Source organism: Dermacentor variabilis, chromosome 4 (assembly GCF_050947875.1).
Source record: "Dermacentor variabilis isolate Ectoservices chromosome 4, ASM5094787v1, whole genome shotgun sequence".
Lineage (NCBI taxonomy): Eukaryota > Metazoa > Arthropoda > Arachnida > Ixodida > Ixodidae > Dermacentor > Dermacentor variabilis.
In genome coordinates, this window is record NC_134571.1 from 94,839,689 (window position 1) to 94,862,594 (window position 22,906).

Here is a 22,906-nt window from a genome sequence, read left to right on the forward strand (position 1 = left end):
CGAGGCGTATTCACTTGGAAATAATTCCCAAAATGACGCCGGTTTGCAGATATGCGCCATCAAACTTGTAAAATTGCGTTGTTGTTCTACTTACTTTTTAAAACAAGCACTCTTTTGTGCATTGACGCACAATAGTAACTGGAAGACTCATGTATTTCATGCCGCACTTTGGGCAATAATGTCTCGAAACTAGTATAATCCTGGAAATTAATTTCACGTTTAAGACACGTCTTGTAAGCTCACCGGATACAATTCGTAATTGCAATATGTGGTGTAAAGTAATTAAGAAGTTAGCTATTTTCGTTAATTAACTATCTGAAAGAATTGGAGGGCGCTTAAGCTTCGCTTTTATGAGTGGAACGCGATGGAATTCAAATATTCCTTAGTGCTTCTCACGCTTCCCGGCAACTGCAGCTTATGTAACCATAATGTTTACCAGGAAACCCTGGCGGCGAACACGATGCACGAAAGCGAGCTTTGTGGTCGTTTTTTTTTTTTTGATGGTATGCACGGAACCGAAGGGGCAGCGCCGCTCCTACTAAGATAAAACATCAAACGGCAGCTGGAAAACATCATCGCGTTAAAAGGGGTTTGTGTTTGAGTTTCCGCGTAACAGAATCATATAGTTGTCGTATATTCAAATTACATTCCGACGCTATCATGCCTATAGGTTGTATATAAGACGTACCTTACAATTTTTCTCATGCATTTTACTTTGAGAAATTCAATTAGCTCAATAACTTCTTTGTGCTACATGGACGCCCTGCGTCGTTGGGTATGCGTGGATCCTAATGATTACTCCCGAAACGATGACGCCGGAAACGACGAAGCGGGACGCCGATGCCGAATTTTCTGCGACATCTTTATTTTATTTTTATTTATTTTCAGATACCGTTGGCCGTCTTGGCTGTAACAGGGTGGGTACAGCACGTTTGCACATAGCGTAAAAAATGTAAACACCTTACAAACTTAAACAGGACATGATGCAATGAATGTTGGAAATACAATGCCAAACAACCAACCAAATACAAATACAATATTTCGGCTAAGAAATGCATGTCTGTAACCTTGTGACAGTGACATCGGAAGCAGCATAAAAGAAAGACTATTGTATGTATTTCTAGAATAGTGTGACAACGTTTGCACGACACTACTAAGCTTCAATTTCATAAAAGGTTTTTAACGCGCTCCTCAAAGATTTTAATGCTACTCGACTGCAAAACAGATGCCGGCAAACTGTTCCATTCCTTAATCATTCGCGGAAAAAATGAATAAGAGTGCATGTCCAGATGTGCTTTTGGAATTGGGAACATGCAATGATTGCTTGACCTGACGTTTCTAGCCTGCCTGGGAGCAAGATAGGGTGTGGTTGCAATATTGAAGTGGCCTTTTTATAACAAAAAAAGAAAGAAATTTAAGTCTAGCCAACTTCCGCCGTTGAGCCAGTGGAGGCAAATCAAGCAACCGAGGCATTTCGGAAACAGAGTCAGTACGATAATACCGGGTAAGAATGAATCTTGGAGATTTTCTCTGTATCTTCTCAGTGCGGTTTATTATTCCTGATTGAAACGGATCCCAAATGACACTGGCATACTCTAATAATATTTGGGGTTTTACGTGCCAAAACCACTTTCTGATTATGAGGCACGCCGTAGTGGAGGACTCCGGAAATTTTGACCACCTGGGGTTCTTTAACGTGCGCCTAAATCTAAGCAGACGGGTGTTTTCGCATTTCGCCCCCATCGAAATGCGGCCGCCGTGGCCGGGATTCGATCCCGCGACCTCGTGCTCAGCAGCCCAACACCATAGCCACTGAGCAACCACGGCGGGTACTGGCATACTCTAACGTCGGTATAATGTAAGTTAAATATGCAAGTAGTTGGACGGGTGTGGTTGCTAGCTTTAATTTTCGTCGAAGGAACCATAACTTTTTTTCTGCAGCTCCACTAATTCTGTCTATGTGTGTTTTCTAACTTAATTCTTTCGAAATTGTTAAACCTAGGTATTTGGTCGTTTCAGCTTCGGTTAACGATATCGGTTAACGCTAACGTTTCAGCTTCCCAACGCTATCGCGTTATTATGTGTTTAGATTTCCCGTGCTAGCAGTATCCGCCTCCTTGAACCATGCAGCTCAAGGACAATAATTATGCTATCAGCGACATGCGATTTGTAAAAATTCCATAAAACTTAAAAATTATCACCCCGTATATTCAATAGACAACGTACAGGATAAACCGGATGCGGGATAACTTTTCTAGTTCTATACACGGACACACTTACACTACCTAAAACAAACACTGGGCACTATCCCACTAATATTCATTATGAACACGGACCCGAAGCGTTCCCGAAATATCAAAACACATTTTTTTTCCCTCAACCATAAGCGAGTGCTTGTTTTAATTTGACCACGTGCCACCCTCGCCTGACGAGCTTTCGCCGCGCATTGGACAAATTATAATCGTTGATTCCTATAATTCATTTTTATAGCAACCAAATACCTTCATGGTTTCACGTGCGGTCTGTATTTCGGAGAAAAGCAAAAGAATAATACGTAATGCTTCCTCGCCATCAGAAGCAAATACAATGACACCGCATTCCTTGAGGTTAGGTTCCCGCAAATGCGCAGTTCTATAGCTTTCTCACCGGCTAGACCAGTGGCTCGATCAATGTTTGAACAATTTACATTCTTGGCAGTAAGCAGCCTTTCTACAAAAATGGGAAGAACGAAATGGCGGTAGCAACGAACCCCGCAGTTATCACAAGGCTGTCACTGATGACATGAATGCAGTATTTCTAAGGCGTTTTAACGCCCTGAAGAGTATATTGCAATCGTAGTGTGCAGGCACTCTTTGTTCGCTCTTTGACACTAAGTAAATTTCCAGTTCAAGTCAGTGTTTAAGCGAGGTTCAGGTCGTAGAACGGCTCTAGAAAAAGTCGAATGGCTTGCTGTCAGCCATTAGGACCGTCAATTGCTGCCACCTGGAAATTGTCGCTCTGATGTTGTCATAAAAGATACGATGGGACGTTGAATATTTGAGGCCAAAGTCATTGCGAATGTCGCTGTTTGTTACAAGGCTTAGCTATTTTTGGCAGCAAAAGCTCGGCGAGGAAGCCGTTGCTCTTGCCCTACATGTAACAAGCGATCAGTACTGCCCATTTCGAGTGATAAAAGAAAGGCGAAAATTTCGTACGTGCTGTGCTGTATAATGTGCCCATTTGTATTTTCCATGAAGTACACGCAAGCATTCTGCGACATTTCTGTCCAGTTATTTTTACTTTATTTCCACTTTAGCCGGCCTAAGCGGGTAAAGTATCTTTAAGAGAGAAGTAGCAGACATCATGAGTCATGATGCCAATGCCTTCTAAACAGACTAAATATACATGTTTTCTGGTTTTTGCTCGTTTTGAGCCTTGGGCCTCTTCTGAGAACGAGTTTAATTTTCAATTCATCAAGTAAGCGCTGCCCCCCCCCCCCCACGCGCCCTCAACTTAAGTTTTGCCCTCTCAAATAATTATTAGTCCAAAAGCTCGTGGTAAGGTGGAAAGTAGTCAGTCAAGTAGATTGATTCAGCCCTCAAGATATCTACGTTGTTTGATGTGACCCTTCGCCGGTTACAAAAAGTATCCTGCGACAGTCTGAAGGCGATAATTACGCACTTGTGCCAGCCAAGCGACGGAGTAAGCTAATGTGAGCGTTTGCTAATGTGATCGTAAGGTTACCACTATCTAAACATAATGTACTGTATGATGATGATTAGTGAGATTTATTGGTGCAAAGGCCAGATGTGTTCAAAGAGCGCCAAGGCGATGATAATGGCTTGTCAATGGTACATGAACTGTGAACTACGGCGGGTGGATGAAATACGGCTGTATACATAATGGCCTAAAAATATTCGCGAAAGAGATGTGTAAAATATATACGTATTGAAGCTATGCCAATGACAAGACGTACTGTACAGCGCGATAGACGCGACGCTAGAGAAGGACAGCACACAGACGAAGCGCCAGGTAGCACGACTTTGTGCGAAGTCAGTAACCACTATAGCCATTCTTTTCTTCTCTGTCTTGTATCAGTTTAGGCCTTCAGCAATGTGCTCCGCCATGTAGCCGAACAAATTTCTTCCCCGTGGCGGCTACGTGCGTGACGTGGCGAATAACGAATGTTTGAACGAGGAAAAAATACATCGAGAAGTGATGCTCTCAAACAAAGTAAGTGGCCCCAAATTCAACACAGCTCTACGCTACGAAAGTCGACCCTATGAAGAACTCGAGTAAATGTTCCAACCAGCAGTTGAAAAAAGAAAGGAAGAAAGCACCCCGTCAGCGAAAGTGTGATAGTGTGTTTCGGACAAAATTGCACCATTTGCGAACGTTGCCTTAGTCATGGTGTTCGGACGCAAGGTTTAAAGTGTCCACTTTGCTCCTTCTGGCTCAAGGCTTGCCGGCGTCATGTACTTAGTTGCCGCACAACCCTACAGCAATAAAGGTCCTTGCCCTTCTGTCTGTGTTATTTTTGTTCCACCCACTACCATGTTAGCGCTATACCAAGCGAAAGAAACCGGTGTTTGAGGGAATAAGAAAGAGACAAAAAAAAAAGAATAATAATGCAAAGAAGAAGGAGCGTACTGTGAGCAATCTTTCTCCGGGGACTATGAACTCTGAGCGCATTTGTAATAAGCTCGTGGGCCAACCTCGGTCAGAAAGACCGGAGTTGCTTCCGGTCTCGGGATGCACGAAAACGTGGGTTATTCGGGACACAATAAATGTGAAATAGACTATTGGCAAGAGGACCCTGGAGAACTAAAACCCCTCAATATACACGTGTATGGCATTCTTCCTTTGTTGGCGTATGCTAACAGATCAAACGCGATAAAGATTAACATACGATGAAGGTACAGGTAAGATAAAGGTACGTTCACTCCAGCGCATTACTTGAGGAGACACCGAATATTCAATTCGCTATAGCACTGAAATTGAAGGATTGCCGTGAGGAAAGTGGTGGAAGTTTGTGTGTTTGTTGGTTGGCGCTCAAGAGCTTCTCCGATTATGATCAGCACAGTTTTATTCTGGTTTCATTAGCGAATTTCTCTTATGCTTTTTGACATGTACATTAACTTCGAGTGTCACTGCTGTTGTAGCTTTCGATTACACCGGTAATGCGAAAATTCCTCCTTGCTTTCTCATTAGACAACCACTAACTCGAGTTTAAAAAATAAGTGGTTTTCATATAATTGAAGCTAAAGTCGGATGAGCGAAGCATCACAATTCTTATTCAGTATATGCTACTAAAATATTGAAAAAAAAGAAAACGTTCGCAACTCACCAAGAAAATTATTAAATGTCGAATGTGCATAAAGTAGACAAAAATGACACGTTAGGAATATATTTTCACCATATCTGCATTTTTAAAACAGGACTTGGAAAACTCGCGCAACTCATGCACCAGCTTCATGCACAAAATTCAACATTTTGATTTTACCATCGCTAAATGTTATATCACATGTGGCTTACGAACTACCTGCATTTGCTCTTTCTGTGAAAAAGAGTGTTTGCAAGTTTGCTTTTCCGTTAATCGCAAAATATATATATTTCTTTAATTCTCGACCTTTCTTGCAAAGTTACGTTAGGTTTCAAAACAAACCACCGCTCGTCAGCCACTATCGATTCATATTTTTCTTTAATTGAGGCACAATACATCTGAATGAGCACAACGGTTGTCTAATGAGAAAATTACGACATCCGAGTTGCTGTTAAGATGAACGCACAGAGTCCAGAACATAGAAGAAAAAAATATTTTGCTCGCGGCCTTTGTTACGTCGTAACAAAAGTGCCCCGCTGTATCAAATTGTCTTGTGACGAACTTGCGTTACTTTCATTGTTGTTGCAAAGAATTTTATTCCAACTGCTCCCATGCGAAACTTTCGAACAAACGCCGAAGCTTCTTTGTTCCACCAACAGCCCTCTTCAAAGAAATAAAAGATGCTCGTCCCCGGGAGCTCAGGCGTAGCGCACCATTGATATCGTGCGCACATCTTTCGTTAGCCGCTGTGTTGGCACAGCAAGAAGACACACATGCTTGCTCTTCAAACATACCAAAATACGGAGAACTCGCTCGACGTGAAAGTTGCGGCGTGCTTTCTTCAAGAGAGCAGAATGGGGGCGAAATACACACAGAGAGAGATGCGGAATACGAAACAGAGCGTTGTCTTGTTCCGTCAAGAACAAACTGCAGCCGTCGAAGTTTCAATTCACGGGCTTGCTTTTAAGCGTCTCCCTGTGGCGGCGTCAAGTGAAACTACAGATGCCACCGAAGTATATAGCGTGTTTGTTTTCTCGGAAGTGAACCAGGGTGTTATGACCTTCCGGGATGGTGGGTTTATAGGCTCAGTGTTTTCCGATGCTATTTAGGTTCCTCAATATTGACCGGGAGTATGAAACATTTTCTCGATGTCTAGACCTCGCGCAGAGACAACGTAGAACTACCGCTATAAGAAAGCAGATCTGACAAATTTTAAATGCAGTTTTCTTTCCTCCTTCAGCTTTCGTTCTTTCTTTGTTTCTTTCTTTTATTGCAAGTATTCCTAATCTGACGTTGAGGGCCATAGCAGAGTGGTGCGGATCGTGTATCAGAAGACAAGAACAAGTTGCCCCATATGGATACCCTGAAAGCAAGAAGCAGCAGTAACCGATTTACGCACTTTTGGCAAAATACTTGTGCTACGCACGATACGGCCAGGAAATAACTACTGCGTGGACATTGCACTCCGTTTCAAATTTATGAATTGCAAGTTTTTCTATGAGCCACAAACATCCTAGGCGCGTATTGTCGGACGATCTCTTCCGGCGATACTATCTCTTTCGCATGACGCAGTGCTCAACTAGCCAATCAACACTTCCGGTTTTGCTCAAACAGCCAATACGCCCGCATTGAAAATGTTATCACCGAAATTGCTAAATTAAAGACAATCCAGCATCAAGTATGGACAGGACAAGCGTGACACCAGGCAAGACAGTGCGTGGACAAACGTTGAGACCATGCGCGTCACTATTGCGTCATCAGCGAGGCCAGCAAGAGGACACCAAAGATCAGCTGCAGCGAGCTGTACAGAAGTGCTGCACCGTAGTCAATAAGTGGCTTAGCATTACTATCCGCTAGCCGCGTACGTGATGGTAATGATGACGTTGGATCTTCTAAATTCGCAACTCTGATAGCAAAACCACAGCACACGGACAAAGTAGCAGACCACGACTTCACAGCAGCCGCAAAGCGCGCTATAATTAGCTTGCGAGTTTGTTTCTGTGCCACTCATTGTCATTCATTGTTGTGCATCTTAAATATTGTTGCGGAGGGCTTGGACATGAACGTACGCGAAAGAGAGAGACGAAGGAAGGAAGGAAGGAAAAAGTGGAGAGGGAACGGCAGGGAGGTTAACCAGTTTAGCTTAACCGGTTTGCTACCCTACACATGGGAGAGGGATGGGGCGATGAAAGATGGGGAAGGGGAAGAGAGAGAGGGGGTGAGGCGAAGATGTGGTAGACTGTCTACGTGAGCTGTGATCTGCCTCCCACCCTGCACGACTACTACTATCGTAATCATACAATCAAATACTATAATCAATACTATAGTCAAGAACAAGGAAATCTTTTCTTCCTCCTTAATTACGTTCATGGCACAGCGTAATGATGAACACTTGTCAAACAAGGAACTTGTCTCCGTCAGGGCAGTGTCAGTCCGCTGCCCTGACGAAGGCATGTGCTCTTGTCTAAACGTAGGCTCCTACGACGTTTCTCGTTCGACCACTGTTAACCCTTTCGAGGCCCCGTCCTTCTGTTAACTTTGTCGGGTTGGGCTTGCAACAAAGTAAGTAGCATAACTGCGAGTCGGCCTAGTTGGAACATATTCATATTTATACTTTTTGTGCGCAAACAAACAGGGACGAAGAATAGGGGCAACACAAGGACGAGCGCTTGTCCTTGTGTTGCCCCTATTCTTCGTCCCTGTTTGTTTGCGCACAAAAAGTATAAAAGTAAGTAGCGCCTGGGATAGAATTTACGAGCATTGTTCTGCAGCACACGAGGCTGCTCTCGCGACTGCGCTCAGCTTGAAATCGTAATCGAGACTGAGCTCGAATTTTGAAAGACGAAACCCAGACGCAGGATACAGCCGAAGCGGATACGCGATCGTGGCGCCTTTCGTTAGTGGGCGGCAGCCCCAGTCCAACGCCGAAAGAAATGCGAAACAAAATTTTACTTGTACATTGCTTTACATTAAACAAATTCTAAACCCACTGCCCTGAACTTCTGTCAACATTTGTGAAGCATTTCAATGTTTGACTAACGGTGCGTCTTCCGTGTACAAAACTCGCGCGTGTGAGCCCAAGTACGGCACGTGAAGTTCTGCGAACGTTTCCATGCAAAGTTCCAAGCAGGAATGCTAGCCAGAATGAGAGGGAAAATAAACATGAATCACAGAAATGATTGAAGGGTCGCGATTAGCGAACCGCATTCACGTTCGACACGGGCGAACCAACGGAAACAATAACCGCTCACTCGCGCCGATGTGCGTCACTGCGCACTTATTCACAGCCGACGTCAAACATAAGGACCCTTAGTAGTACTGCAGCAACAGCATGCAGTGCTCCGGTGCTTCGCGTACACGCCATGCAATGGCGCGCAGGTTGCAGAGGGGGAACGCAACAAGCGAAGCGAAATAAATGGCTGTAAAGTGTCGCGAACCCGCAGCACTCCCGACGCAGCATACCGACCCTTCATCGGGACCCAAATAAAGGGAACTCGGAGGCGGAACGTGCTCAGAGCCCGACTCTGTGCCCTAACCTCAGCGCGCACCGGAGCCTTCTTTTTTTTTCATCTTTATTTTTATTTCATCTCTTTGCCGTACGTTCGCGACGGAGCGAGCCCAGCGCCGTCTCGAGAAACAGGCACGGGAACTTTAGAACGGGAACAAGAACGAACGACGACGTTGATCATTTGGCTAGGGCCGCCGTGAAAGGATAACGACGCTGTTTGTTTGACGTAATGCTTGTCTTGCATGCATTCTTACTCTATCCCCAGCGAGCCTGCTCCCCGAATGAGCCTTTTTTTTTCTCGGGGACCGTTCTGCAGTACCTTCTTCGTTTCACGGATGCCGTACGGGCCTTGTTTGCTTGGATTACGAGACCCTCGACGAATATATACGTACGCCGGCGATTCATGCCCCCCTTACTTCAACAGGCGCACCGACACGAACAGTGAAATTGTGAGCTTGAATGTGTGCTGTGTATAGCACACGTACGCACAGTGGTTATCTCGTTCCACAATTTCTTGTTCACTTTTTTTTCTATCTTTCCCTCTGTCCCGTGCGTGGGCGCGCAGGTTAACGTCGAGTGGATACACAGCAATGATTGTACGGCCTCGTTAAGCAGCGACAAGCGCTACATTGCGCTGATAACGGGCTGCACTTTATAGACAAAAAGCAAACGTTGTTTAGACAGTTTCTACAGCTCGCAAGGTCTCCGTTGCGCTGGTTTGCGCTGGCACAGAACAAATTTACAGCGAAGCTGTTCTCCTCTCGTTGGTCGGCATTTTTCGACTCCACGTCCGTGGACAAAAAGTGGGCCGATCCCGGCGGTGGTGCACTACCGGGCCGACCCACGGCAGAGGTGAAGCAGGCTTCAAGCACTGAGCAAAGTGAAGCGAAAAGTGCATACATTCTTTGAAATAGCGCGTACAGCATACATAACAGCCTTCTTTTCATTCAAGAACAAGCACAAAACATCCATACGGACCACATAATTGATGATAAGGCGCTCTTGATAGGAATGCGAAGCACGCAGCGCTACCCGCATGCGTTTCCCGGTAAAAATTGCTGTTTGCGCAAGCTGCAGCCCCCCCCCCCCCCTCATCAGTTGTAGTACTGGTTTTAAACAGCTCCACTGGGCATGCACATTCGCAGCCTTACTGTGCAATACAGCCAGGCTGTATTGCACAGTAATACCCCCCCCCTCATCAGTTGTAGTACTGGTTTTAAACAGCTCCACTGGGCATGCACATTCGCAGCCTTACTGTGCAATACAGCCAGGCTGTATTGCACAATTGGCAGGCCAGAATGCATATGAAACAAGTGGTAGTTTGTGACGTGAAGTACATCTGCTACGATATATGAGCGTTGCAGTCTATATTGTACTCACGACTTCTAAAAGCATGCGCTGCTATCCGCCACCTTGACCATGAAGCACGAGAAATCCTGCCGCGTCATCTCAACGTCTCATGGAGTGGCGGAGTTGTTCCTTCTGAGTGAAAGCGCAGCCGTCTTGTCCCAGTCTTAAAGCATGGAAAGTATCCCCTTGAACTGACATCATATCGACCTATTGCTCTCGTCAGCTGTGTTGGCAAGTTGATGGAAAGGATGATCCTCACGCGCCTACGGACATTACAATGTTTATCCAGACGCGATGACAAGTTTTCAACGTGGCCGTTCGTAGGTCGACAACGTCACTGATCTTGTGTCTTCGATTCAACAACAGAAGTCATTCAAACGCCTCTCTGTAGCGCAATTTTCGGATGTGAGGGGCACTTATGATAATGTTTCTCACGAAGCCATTCTTTACGCGCTCGTGGCTGCTGCAATCGGAGGCCGCACTTTCGATGTATTCGCAGCTACCTAACTGAAAGGAGCTTCTTTGTAGTCACCGAGGATGGTCAAACTTCCTACCACTACACCAGCCGTGAAGTTCCACAAGGTGGCGTTTTGAGCCCGGTTTTGTTCAACCTGGCTTTGATTGGGCTGGCGGAAACCCTGCCACAGTCGATCAGTCTGTCAATTTAGGCAGATGACATCTGCATCTGTGCGTCAGGAGTAACCAGGCCGTATGTTCGCGCAAGGTTATAAAAGGTCGCAATTTGTACTCCTCTTCAGAGACAAGGCCTCAGAATTTCAACTGCCCTACATGCGAATACGAGAAGAGCGCCCTTCGCACAGCTTTGGAGCAATTGGACGACCGTCCTTTCACAGACGCGAAGATCTTGGGCCCGTGGCCTCGTGCGTCTGCTATGTGCAAGGCCACAAAGGCGCTGTGGCGTTTCTCGAAATGCGCCAGCCTGTATGACCGCCTGTGACTAACTCAGTGGTGCACGCTTGTGTTCGTAGCAGCGGAGACTGTGACCTTCTTTCTTCCTTCTCCTCTTTCAATCCCCTTTCCCCGCTTCCCCTGTGCATGGTAGCCTACCGGGCTCAGCTTGGTTAACCTCCTTACATTTCCCTTATGTCTTATTCCTCTCTCTCTCTCTCTCTCTCTCTTTCTGTCTCTTTAAGAATGTGTGTGGATATCTAAGACCACGGATGTTCTTTTCTTTCTGCTCACAATAACAGTTCCGCGAGAACTCCAGTAGCTGCTACGCGCGGCGTCTATCCAGGTAGCGGCAATGGACGTTGCCGTACCGTAATTGGAAGGACTATCTGAGAGCAGGTAATAGCGACGTTCAGCGCCAGCTATGAAGTCATAAAATGCAGACGCAGAAAGCGTGCTCGTGAAAGGTCCCGGGAATATATCGCCTTCATTTTCTCCTATGCAATGTCCACTTTACCGTTCACTTTAGCGTACCGTACAAGTGCCCTCTCCATCCCTCCCTCTCATCTTATTATTCGGGTCCATGGCCACGTCAAGAAAGAAAGCTAATATTGCGCAGTCTTCTATGTTTCCTGCAAGAAGGCCACTTTGGCGCAGTTGAGTATCGTTCAAGTAGTGGTCAGAAACACGACAACATCGCTATAGACTCGAGTGCTGAACCTTGTGCAATTCAGGCTCCCGGGAGGGTGTCTGCCGGACGTCCACTGGTTAAAAATGAACGGCTTCCCCCGCCGTAACTTCAACGCGACTATATCAATTAATGGGCATGCGATTGACGGTAAGTACGCGTATACTGGAGCAGTATTTTGTAGCAATTTGTCTCATTTTCCACACATTTCGCCCTGCGCCATTGGCTTGGACGCAGCTGCACTGGCGCTACCACCAGAACCGACCACTCAACGAAACGCAGGACAAAAATTAAGACTAAATTAGCCGGTGCAAACGCGGCCCTAGGCTATCGATGGCGTTAGTCTTCATTTACTCGGTTCTGAATTATTCTAATGCGTCCTTCCTTTACTCGCATTTTGTGGCGGTATGTACGCAATAAAATGAATATGCAATTCTTCTCTATGACCTGAAACATCCTACGTAATAACATTTGCGTACCATAGCTTTAGTTGCGTGATACCAAGCGACGAAACATACGCTCCCGTTGAGCATACTGCAGCGCCCACCAGGGTTGCCAAGGTTTCTCGTTCAGAGGAGCGCGTAGTGCAGCCTACGGTTGGGATGGCATCGTTATGTATGCTTGTGGATCTGCGAAAAAATTTGATTAAAAAATATTTCCTGGTTTTGTTCATATAGGCCGCGCCGAGGTGTTACGATTATCATATAGTGTGCGACTCATCATTTGAGCGAAAAAAACCACAGTGCTGTTTCCAGCACATTTGAAAGTACTGATAACTATTCTCTAGAGGAATACATAATAACTGTATTGGTTTATTCAGAAACACCGTTGCAGAAATAGTCCGCCAGATAAAATATTTTATAATGTCGTAGAAGCTCCAATTATTTAACATTTCATTTACTACGCTTGGTAGTTCAGATCCATAAACTTTATTTACCACTTGGGTTTCGGCACACAAGGCCTTAATGGGTCTGCTGAAGTATTTAAGGGCTTGTGAATTGTGCGACCGTCTGTGAATGTTGTGGCGCGTAGCACCACGTTACTGTGTGAATTTTTCTCAGTGTTTTTTTCTCTTCTTTCTCCTTTGATTTCTTTTACCCCTTTCCCCAGCACAGGGTAGCCAGCCGGTACTTACACTGCCTAACCTCCCTGTCTTTCCTCCGCTTTTGTCTGTCTCTCTCTCTCTCTCTCTTTCTGTCTGCCTTCTTACAAGGACGCATACCCCATTTTGATGCGGAATGAGTAAGCCTTTGTAAATGCTACCCCAAGCCACATTCGGCACAACAACGTTATTTGTGAGCGGAGAGCTTTTCATGGCACTTGTAGCTTTAAGGATGGATCAAGGCCAATAACAGAAACTAGTGAACGTATCCTGTGCCTTCGTCCCCGGTACAACTTCGAGCGTGAGTCTCTGTGGACATCACTGAACCGACGGCACTCAAGACCATTTTCGAAAATGAGGATCCTTGGATCGCGGCCATATGCATCGGTGGCACAAAAATAAAAAAAAGGGACACGAAAGCGTTGTTGCAGTACCTCAAGCCTACAGCTTTCTGCGACCGTTTATAGACTCAGTGCGCACCTTCAAACGTGTGCGAAACTGTGCTTTTCTTCTCTCTCTCTCTTTCTCTCTCTCTCTCTCTTTTAATCCCTATACCTCCTTACCCCAGTGCAGGGTAGCAAAGTGGACATGCGTCTGGTTAGCCTCCCTGCCTTTCATCTCTGCTCTCTCTCTCTCTTTAAATTTTTACGAAAGAAAATCGAATGTCTGGACAAGAACAAAAACTCCTACAACAGCAGATTAGTGAGGTTTCAGTAAGCAGTTTGATCTTATCAGTAGGCCGTAATGAATGACAGAACCTTGTTTTCTCGTACTTTACGCCGTATATGCTATAAATGAGCCAAAACATTAAATTCGGGGTTTTACTTCTTACAATTACGATATGATTATGAGGCAGACCGTATTGGCAGACTCCGGCTAATTATGACCACCTGGGGTTGTTTCACGTGCTCCCAGTGCACGGTACACGGACTTTTCTTGCACTCCGTCGAAATGTGGCCGCCTAGGCTGGGTTTCGATCCCGCGACCTCGTGCTTAGCAGTGCAACGCCATAGGCAGTACGCGACCCCGGCGGACATCAATGAATTAATGCTTCGGCGAATAATTTCGCTAAATACAAAATAAAGGGCTGGGAGGGGCCGTTTGAGGGCTGTGAAAACAATACCGCACGTGCACAACATAATATGCGACTTGCAATATCTTAAGAATTGTAATACTGTTCCCAAACGCGAACGCTGAGGGTGAACCTAAGATTTGTGTATTTTGCATAAAGAAAGAAAGAAAGAAAGAAAGAAAGAAAGAAAGAAAGAAAGAAAGAAAGAAAGAAAGAAAGAAAGAAAGGGAAGCTTCGTTTAGCTGTCGGTGCATAGGAACTGTAAATTCATGTCTGGCGTATCGTAGGCTCTTTTACGGATAGGAAATGGAGGAAGTCGCTTCAAGGCGGGCCGAAGGAAGCGGAGAATGCGCGCAGTTTATCATTCCGTTAGCGCAAACGCCCTACCTATAGGCCACTTCCCCCGCGCGTTCCCTCCTTCGGCTCTACCGGTCGCTTCCGCTCCGGAAGCTGTCTGTAATCTGGCCTCCGGCGTCGTACCTCCTCGCCTTCCTCGGACTCCACCCAGTTTGAGCGTCGCCCTAACAGAAAAGTCAAGGTCGGCCGCATCCCACCTGCTGGCTTTTCCTGGCCGGTTTGCCCCAATGCGAGGATATTGCCGCACGGAAGATTTCGTAGCTGTTTAGGCCTGCAAGGTAGGCCGTAGCCCCTGGGAGGAAAGCGCGCGCAATCGCAGTCGCTGTGGTTCGCACGTCTTACCTACCATTGTTGTAAAATATCTAGCGCATCGGGTTCCGTCCCTACAAGAACTCTCACCGCTTCCCTGATTGGTTGGGCCATGGCGCGAACGATAGCCTCTTCTCTACTATAATGCGTGCGAGGTGAGTGTGAAAGGTTCTTTATCGAAGAAGCTGCCGCCCGTATTCGCAAAGACGTTCTTATGCTAGAGCTGTTCAAAGCAAGTGCCAGCCACTTGTGGCGTTCGAGATATTATTAGTGGAGTCGACTCGCAAATAGAAGATAGCTCTTAAGAACGAAATTCTTTGTGAATTCGGACATGCATTTTTTTTCTTGTTTCTCGGCCCGTCCAAAATATGCACTCGTAGATGGGATGGGTGGGCCGAGAGATTTGCTTCTTGCAAACGCTTTCTTCTTTTGTAATAATCTTCATCACTTTACTTTTCTATATTTCTTTCAATTTTTTTTCGTATTCATCTTTCACCCAAATAATTACGTGATTTATTAACACACAAAAAAAGAACTATACTAGAAGTGTTCGTCAGTGCAGATGTAAGCCAATCGTGTTGCTGTACGTATTACTAGCAAAGGTGCTCGGGCAACGGCAAACAACTCTTACGAATGAAGGACTTTGTGATTCCAGTCTCTGGAGTAGCATACAAAGTGTTCCGGTAAGCCAACCTCTCCAGCTTTTGGTCCCCCCCCCCCTCCAACTATATTTCCACTTACTCAATCCCGATTGCTGTGTTATCATTTTTTTCAATTATTTGTACTAAAAGTTCTTATGGTTCAATGGACGACATGCGTCAGAATGTAAATAGTTGGACGATCGCCAGAAGTAAGACGACAGTGTGCTTTTGTTTGTGAAACTGGAAGAAAGTTAAACGTATACACAGAGCTTTGCTGTCCAAATCTCGTAGAGTCGTTTCCGAAACTTTCTCTCTTCGACGTGGTTAATATACAGCGAAATAAATCTTTTTTCCCACGATACACAGAAGGCAACAAAGTGCGGAATAGAGCGAATGTAAAAAAGAGAGACACATTCCTTACCGCAAGTTTCCTTCGTTTCACAGCTTCCAATGCACCATGGTCGTGTTATGGAACAAGCATGCCGATTCAGTTTACATTTGCCACGTGTTCAGAAGTGTCAGAACACTTACCAGTGTTAGTGAACAAATTGACAAGATGGGTTTGTATATGTGACAAAAGACCATAAACTTGACCAAAAGAAGAGGAAAAAAAGGAAACTCGAGTGAGAAAAAGTGAGACGTGCTGAATACTATTTAAAGCTTCAAGCGTTGCAATGCGTTACAGGCCATGGGACCGTCGTTCCCTTCGTCCATCTTTCCCGTGCCTTTTCAAGTCGATTCATGTCAAGCACGGTATATTTGGTTTGTATATATATATATATATATATATATATATATATATATATATATATATATGAAACGTGTGGGGCGTAAAACCACGTAACCTCCTCCACAAAGATCATTCTGAAGCATTCGCGTGGTCAGGAGCCCTTCAATTTAAAGCTTAGACACATCATCGATTGGCCGCATGGGAGCCAACAAACGGTTCTCGCCGTATCAAGCCCTACACCGCCTACAGCAGTGTTATGCATAAATAAAGGCATGCTTTCTGTCGCAGACGCAGACAACCGGTCACAGACGCTCACAACACGGTCACAGACGCAGACAACCGCAGGAAAACAAATGGTGGTCTGTTTCAGTGTTGTATCACCTGCGTCTAACGACTGCACCTAACAGATTGCGAACAAAAAGTTTCTCGCGTAACTGCTCGTAAAAAAAGCAAAAATTACGGGCGCAACGTTAACTTAGAAAACGGCGCAGTTAGCTGTGAAGAACTCGTGTTCCAGAGAATCGACGTTACTTTTGGAGGGCGGGGAATAATGATCATCCAGGAAGGCAGACAGTTATTATGCGAGGTACGATCAAAACGAGGGGTTTCGATCGGTGGCGATTCTCAAACCAGACGTGCTACAGGCAACATTGCGGGTACAATCGACGTTTCCTCGGAAAAACTGCGCATGGAAGTCCGCTATGCGAGGCACCGGCAAGAACCTACTAGGCGCGCTAGACACAGAAGGGCAAGCCGCAAGAATAAACTAAATCTACGCACAATCTATAAACACGCATATAATGAATGTCTAGCGTAATCTGTAGAGCGAAATTAGGTAAAAACATAATGTAATTGGGACGGTTTGAGGGGGAGAGTTGCTCAGGCAGCTACATCTTCATTTACATGGTTAGGAGCACATTCTTTCAAAATTAACAAAGCCGGAAGAAATTCTTGTTCGCAAAAAAGGTGCGTAGGAGTACCATTAGCTAAGGTCTGTATTCGTATTTTCAAGCGCGTTCTTTGTGCACGCGCAACACAGCAACTATGATATGTCCGTCTTTCAAACCGCATTGGTCCCTAAAACATGGCGCCACGAATGCTGGCGACAGTGCACCTTTCGCCTACGGAAGTGCCTATATTACCAATTGTGGCGATAAGAAGACGCGCGTTTATAACGGCTCACGGTGTGTTGCGTACTTTTGCACAGCTATCAACGGTGTAAGATATAACGGCTGTTGTTCATGCAATAAGAAGATTACGTCGATGACACATGGTTCCTGCAAGTACCTAAATATGTGTCAGAATAAGGAACGGCAGAGGCATTGCTAAGAGACCACTGTTTGTCGATCATGTGCACCATCTCCGCAGTGACGTCTGAGACTTTTTTCCCCGTAATATACGTAGAGAACGTCTACAGAAAGAAATGAACGCAGTGGGCATGCTTTGTTTCACAACAACAAACATGCCATTTTACTCATTAAACTCGAACCATTACAGGAAATACTCGTCGTGCGCGCCGCAATATGGGTCTGACACATCGATATTGACTCATCGATATTGTTTCTGGCGACAACACATATGAGGCGCTATAATTTCCCGCGTTTGTGCTAAGCACGGTGTGCCGTGTGACATTTCCTTTAGAAAGTACAGAAGAATAGTTTTCTAGCGGCTACTAAAAATCTGCTTGCCCTTTTACACAGCTTTGCGACATCGGCCTCCATCTCACCGGTGCACAAAGCTTCCTTTTGCCTACTTTTCGGGCGTCCGTTCGATGGGCGCTTTTAAACTTGTGTGTTTTCGACGTTGCCTTGTTGCGAACTAGACCTTCATTAACTTTCATTGGAATATTGATCTGCACCGCGGGGCTATTTTAGAGTTCCACTTTGCACACTTGGTTCTCTTATTGCCACTGCGGAGAAGCTCGCAGATACGGACAACAAACACCCGTGCTTGCAAACACAAGAGCAAAATGCGCGAAACGATACAAGTAAAAGAAATTTCCAAACTTCGCACACTTTCAAGTAATACAGATGGCTTCCATTCAAACAGCCATCTCTTATGCCCCTCACACCATATATGCGTCGAATGATTTAAACTGCTTGCATTTTGATGCGTTGATGTATTGATAGATTTGTGTGTGCTTCATTTTTAAAATATTTTGTTCTAGTGATAATGTTGTTTTCTTTCTCCTTTTGTTTCCTTCTGTTGTTTCTTAAGGCTAGATCAACAAACAGTCGTAGCATTTACGATAATTCACAACGTCGGCGCAATTTACGCACATTTAACGGGAACTCTTATGAGTACGTACCTGTTGCACGCAGAGCCTGATTTATCGTTCGCTAGTAGTATTATAAGCGTCTTCGTGATGCCTTATTGCTTCTCGTCTGCGATATTACGAAGCCACATTGGAACCATTTGTACAGCACGCCACTCGGAGTGATGCGACGTTGCACTGTCAACTTCATGTTGTACGTGAGAATGGGAGCGGTTTTTGAACGCGCCTTGTGGCTTCCTACTCCATCTTTTTATAGAAAGAAAGAAAGAAAGAAAGAAAGAAAGAAAGAAAGAAAGAAAGAAAGAAAGAAAGAAAGAAAGAAAGAAAGAAAGAATTCTCTATGGATTCATTCTCGGCTGCTGCGCCGTTTCTCGGCGTGTGCAACAGCAGGCGCCGCCCTATTCTGATCAATACCATGTATGCCGCAGGAATGTGTTGAACAAGAATTGAATTAACTAAACCGCGGCAAGCCAGAACAGACAAACTTCGGAGAGTCAGCCTCTGCGGCCCTCTGCTGCCGAGCGTGAGGTCGTGCTTAGTATCACGTCGTGGGAGGCCAGGCTTCGATACGGTGCAATAAAAAAAAAAACTAATTATAAAAATAAAAAATAAATAAAGCCTTCAGTATGCGTAATTTCAGCGCCTCTTAAAGAATTTTTTTTTTGTATGAAATTACGAGCGTTCCGTATAAATGTGCCGTTGCGCGAGCATGCGCATGCGTGGAACTATACACTGGCGCAATAGGGAGTATTCGAATGCACCCCAGGACACCAACCGTCTCCGCGTACTTTCACACACTAGCCAAACAATAAGAAGCGTACGTAAATTGACAAATTAGGTTTTGTGCTGAGGAAACGCAGCATAATACACTAGCGACGGTGCTTAGAGGCAAGAATGCAAACACTCAACCGCCCACTGAAAATTTGATGAAAGAGACACACGCGGCAAACAGCACAATGTTATAGATCACCTAAGAGATGTGCATCTAGATTATGCGGCCGTATATCTCCAAGTACTGTCGTGTCATTTCTGATGTGTCTGGACGCAAATACATAGGTGTTATTTCTTTTATTTCTTGCCACGTTTGCTTTCTTCCTGTATTTACAACGCTGCTTTCGTTAAATTCCAGATTTTTTCAATGCATTCTTCTTAGCCTCTTCTCTCTCCCGCTTACTGGCCACCCTGCGTTTTGTTTGTACGGAACATCGATTAACCAGAATTATTTCCTTCTAAATGGTGTGCTATCCGCTATAGAAAGCCTTACTCGCAGTGTCAATGAATACAGAGCGCTTATCATAGATAAGTGGACTTCGGACATGTCACCAATGTGCATGTGCTATACTAACGCTAATTCCGGTATTCACCTACTCTGTGCTATGTTTTCAAGTTAAATACTAATAATATTTGCAAGGAGATAGGGCCGTCGGTCAATCGCGTCGTGCTTACAGAACAGCACCGCTTACGTATATCTGTCGGGACTTCGTATAGCGCGTTTTCCGACTATTCCTTGCCATTCGTCTACGTTCCATCGTGTCCATAGAAATACATGGAAACTCAATTTGCTTTATTTAGTTAGTTCCACTTTAAATATTCCGAACCGGTGACGTTTCTTTTCGCATAGAACGATCTCAAAACATTTTTTTTAAATTTCTAGTTACTATCACGTGATAAGGAGTAGCCGTCACAATATAGGGTGACAAACCGTCGTATTCTCCAGCCATTCTCGACTCGAATCTCTTCCTCGAATTTTGCCGAGTTTAGCACAGCGCCGCCTCTCCAGAGAAGAAAACGCTAAGCCTTTCAAGACGGAAGACGAGACACACATGACGCAACCGGGTGAAGCATAATTTTCTGAAAAAAAAATTGTGATATAGTTTCTTCACCGACCGATTCATGGTCGATCTATCCCCCAGAGTGGGTTGCGCCATTTCGCTAGGGCACAAAAACAAGAACAGGGTGAAATATGGCACCTATCGTCCTCGTCTTTTAAGCGCATTTACTCTATCGTCATGTCAAACGAACTCGCCCAACTATAGGTGCTATAATTGCTGATGAATGTCGATGAATCGTAGTGACCACTTCTGCCGAGAGACGGCGCTACCATCTACTTTCTTGATTCGAGGTGGAGCGTTGAGTAGAGGCACGTTGTAGAATTCAGGGGCAAATATCTTTCCGTTATTCTCTATTTAATGAAAGGAGCACTTGAAATTGACGTTTTGAACGACCCCTGGACTATTCCGCTGGAAAAGGAAGGCAATAATCACTCGGCTTTTCCGGGTGGTCTGCCAAGTACTGACCAAGCACAGTGTCATGTTGCCAGGTGATCTGAAGAGAAAAGAACCAGAGCATTCAGCATGGCAGGGTCATCAGCTAATAATTAGTGTCCTATTAGGGTAACGTGGCTTGATGTCCCTCCTTGACGACCGCGAGAAACACTCTGTCGCACTATTCAGCCGAAGCGCTGCAAATTTGACAATACATATTTTGAGGGGAAATCTTAAAGACCCTGCCTTTCTTCCCAACATTATATTTAAAGAAAATACATTTAAGTTCATCAGCTGTAAACGGCAAAGCCGGTAGGCAACCCCACGAAATTGTTCTTTTCTCGTGAACGTGTTCATGCTCCTTCCCAAACTACCCTCGGGCTCAGTTTACTTGGGCAGTTTCCGGACTATATCTACCTCCTGGGTCAGTTCAGGAGCTAAATAAGACAACGTAAACGCTTCAATGAGTGCACGCCAACGATTACTTGCGCTTGAGTTTCGAAGAAAGCAATGAAGCGGACTGATTGAGCAGTGGCTCGTCGTTTTAGAGGGTCGTAAAAAGTGCAGAAGGCGAAACAGCGCGGTCGAGTTGCTGGAGGCCAACGTTGTGCACTGCGGCTAAGAGGGAGTACAGAGCCGGCATTGGCTATAGACGCCTAGCGAGTCTCCCGGCTTACAAGCACACGCCTTCTGATGCAATTGTTCGTTTTACAATTATGTGGCACTGCAAGCGCCGTGGCTTCATCCCTGTACCTTCTCTTCTAACGATAGGGGGGGGGGGGGGGGCTTAAGATTTATTTTTGCCCGCTATGCCGACGCTACAAATTCCCTCCTTAAGCGAGAGTACACAAAACAAACATTCTCGAAACACGACAATTATGTCCGTAAGAGGGTATTGTAGGCCAGTTTGTTCACGACTAAAAGCGAAAGCAAACAGCGCGAAGCAAACGAGAACGCGGATAGGAGCGCCTGACAACGTGCAAAAAATGCTGACTGTTGGGTCTGATTGGTCCTGAAACACGGAATCCGTTTCAGCGCCTGGGAGACGAACACAAAACCAGACAAAGCCCACGCCATTGTGGGCCACTTACACCTGATTTATTGCGAGAACCGTGGCCGAACCGCCCTGTCTTCTTCGCCTATTTCCGTGTCCCTCATCCTGTGCACAGAATGCTGTCCCCGTGTTAGACCAACAACGTCCAAGAGTCACCACTTTTGCCCGTTGTCATCTTCTTCCTCTTTTCGTGTCCTCGTTCTCTTCACGCATTTGGTATTCCCGATTTCCAGTTTACGGCGTCATGTAGTCGGAGACAAGAGTTCATAAACCAAGACTGCCGTAACAAAAAAGAAAAGCTCACCCGTCGGGCCACGGCAACGAATTAAGTAAATTAGGCAATTAAGTAAATTCATAGCTTTGTGGGCAGCCCGCGGAGAAAAAGATTATTTACTATTTGCACTCACACGGTTTCTTCTGGGAGCGTAAATGTGAATTTACGCTCTAGCAGTTTAAATATAGGCAATGCGTACGAATGACATAAAATTCAAATCGCGATGGCACCACCTCTATGGAAATGGGAACGAAAATATATAGTAAAGGGCACGCAAGAATTATTACAAAGACAGAAATAGTTTTCATGGAGAATCGGAATGCCCTGAGCAGAATGACTTGAACGGGAAGGTCGAACCTACTGAGCTGCTAAAGAAATGATGTGTTTTTTTTATTTATTCTTTGCCATTGGTGCACGTTGCAATGAGATCTTTGTTTTTACCTTGCTTGAGAATCCCTTTCGTTATCAGGCGTGCTTGACGAAAGTAAATGTTTAGAGCGAGAGGTATGAAGAATTCGGCCGGCTAAATAAAGAGCAGTTTTGGAATTCCTTGAGCTAGCAAGCTCGATTCGGACTCGCAAAAGTTATCCAGAAGTTCTACAAGCGGCACCGCTCCTAACAGGCACCATTTATCATTTTCAGTAGATAGAAAAATTTCGTAAACTTAGCGTTTCGGCTGGAATGTGCCTAATATGCGCCTATCACATCACAATGGTTTTCTCGAAACTTCTGTAAGGGAGCTGTTCTCGCTTAGAAAGGTCAATGAAAGGACAGAATGAAAACGTTAGGAGGTTAAACACTTTTTAGCAGAACACACACATAAAAAAGAACCTGAAGTCTGAGCTTGGCTGCTACATAACGACTTTCACCTACCTTTTCTTCACGATACTCGTCGCGTGAATTGTTTGTTTTAATGCACAAACATTAACCCTGCGCCATTACGCGAAAATCCGCCGGTACCGGCGTGACTGAACGATAGTACCAAACATGGCCGACAACAATACATAGTAAATAAAAAGAAAAGCAGTGAAAAAGGACAAGCTGAAGAGTTTGGCTAGCTTGTGATTGCTT

At 45.1% G+C, this 22,906-nt stretch overlaps 1 protein-coding gene across 2 annotated transcripts in view; it reads left to right on the top strand.

The window, feature by feature from the left end:
- Nucleotides 1-22,906, top strand: part of LOC142577856 (uncharacterized) — a 148,760-nt gene that overhangs the window by 43,554 nt on the left and 82,300 nt on the right. The window contains exon 1 of one of the 2 annotated variants that reach the window (XM_075687291.1): nucleotides 14,528-14,752. The exons of the other annotated variant lie outside the window; for it this stretch is intronic. The gene's annotated coding sequence lies outside the window, so the exon portion shown is untranslated. Of the gene's footprint in view, nucleotides 1-14,527; nucleotides 14,753-22,906 lie in introns of those variants that run through there. 2 annotated transcript variants of the gene reach the window in all.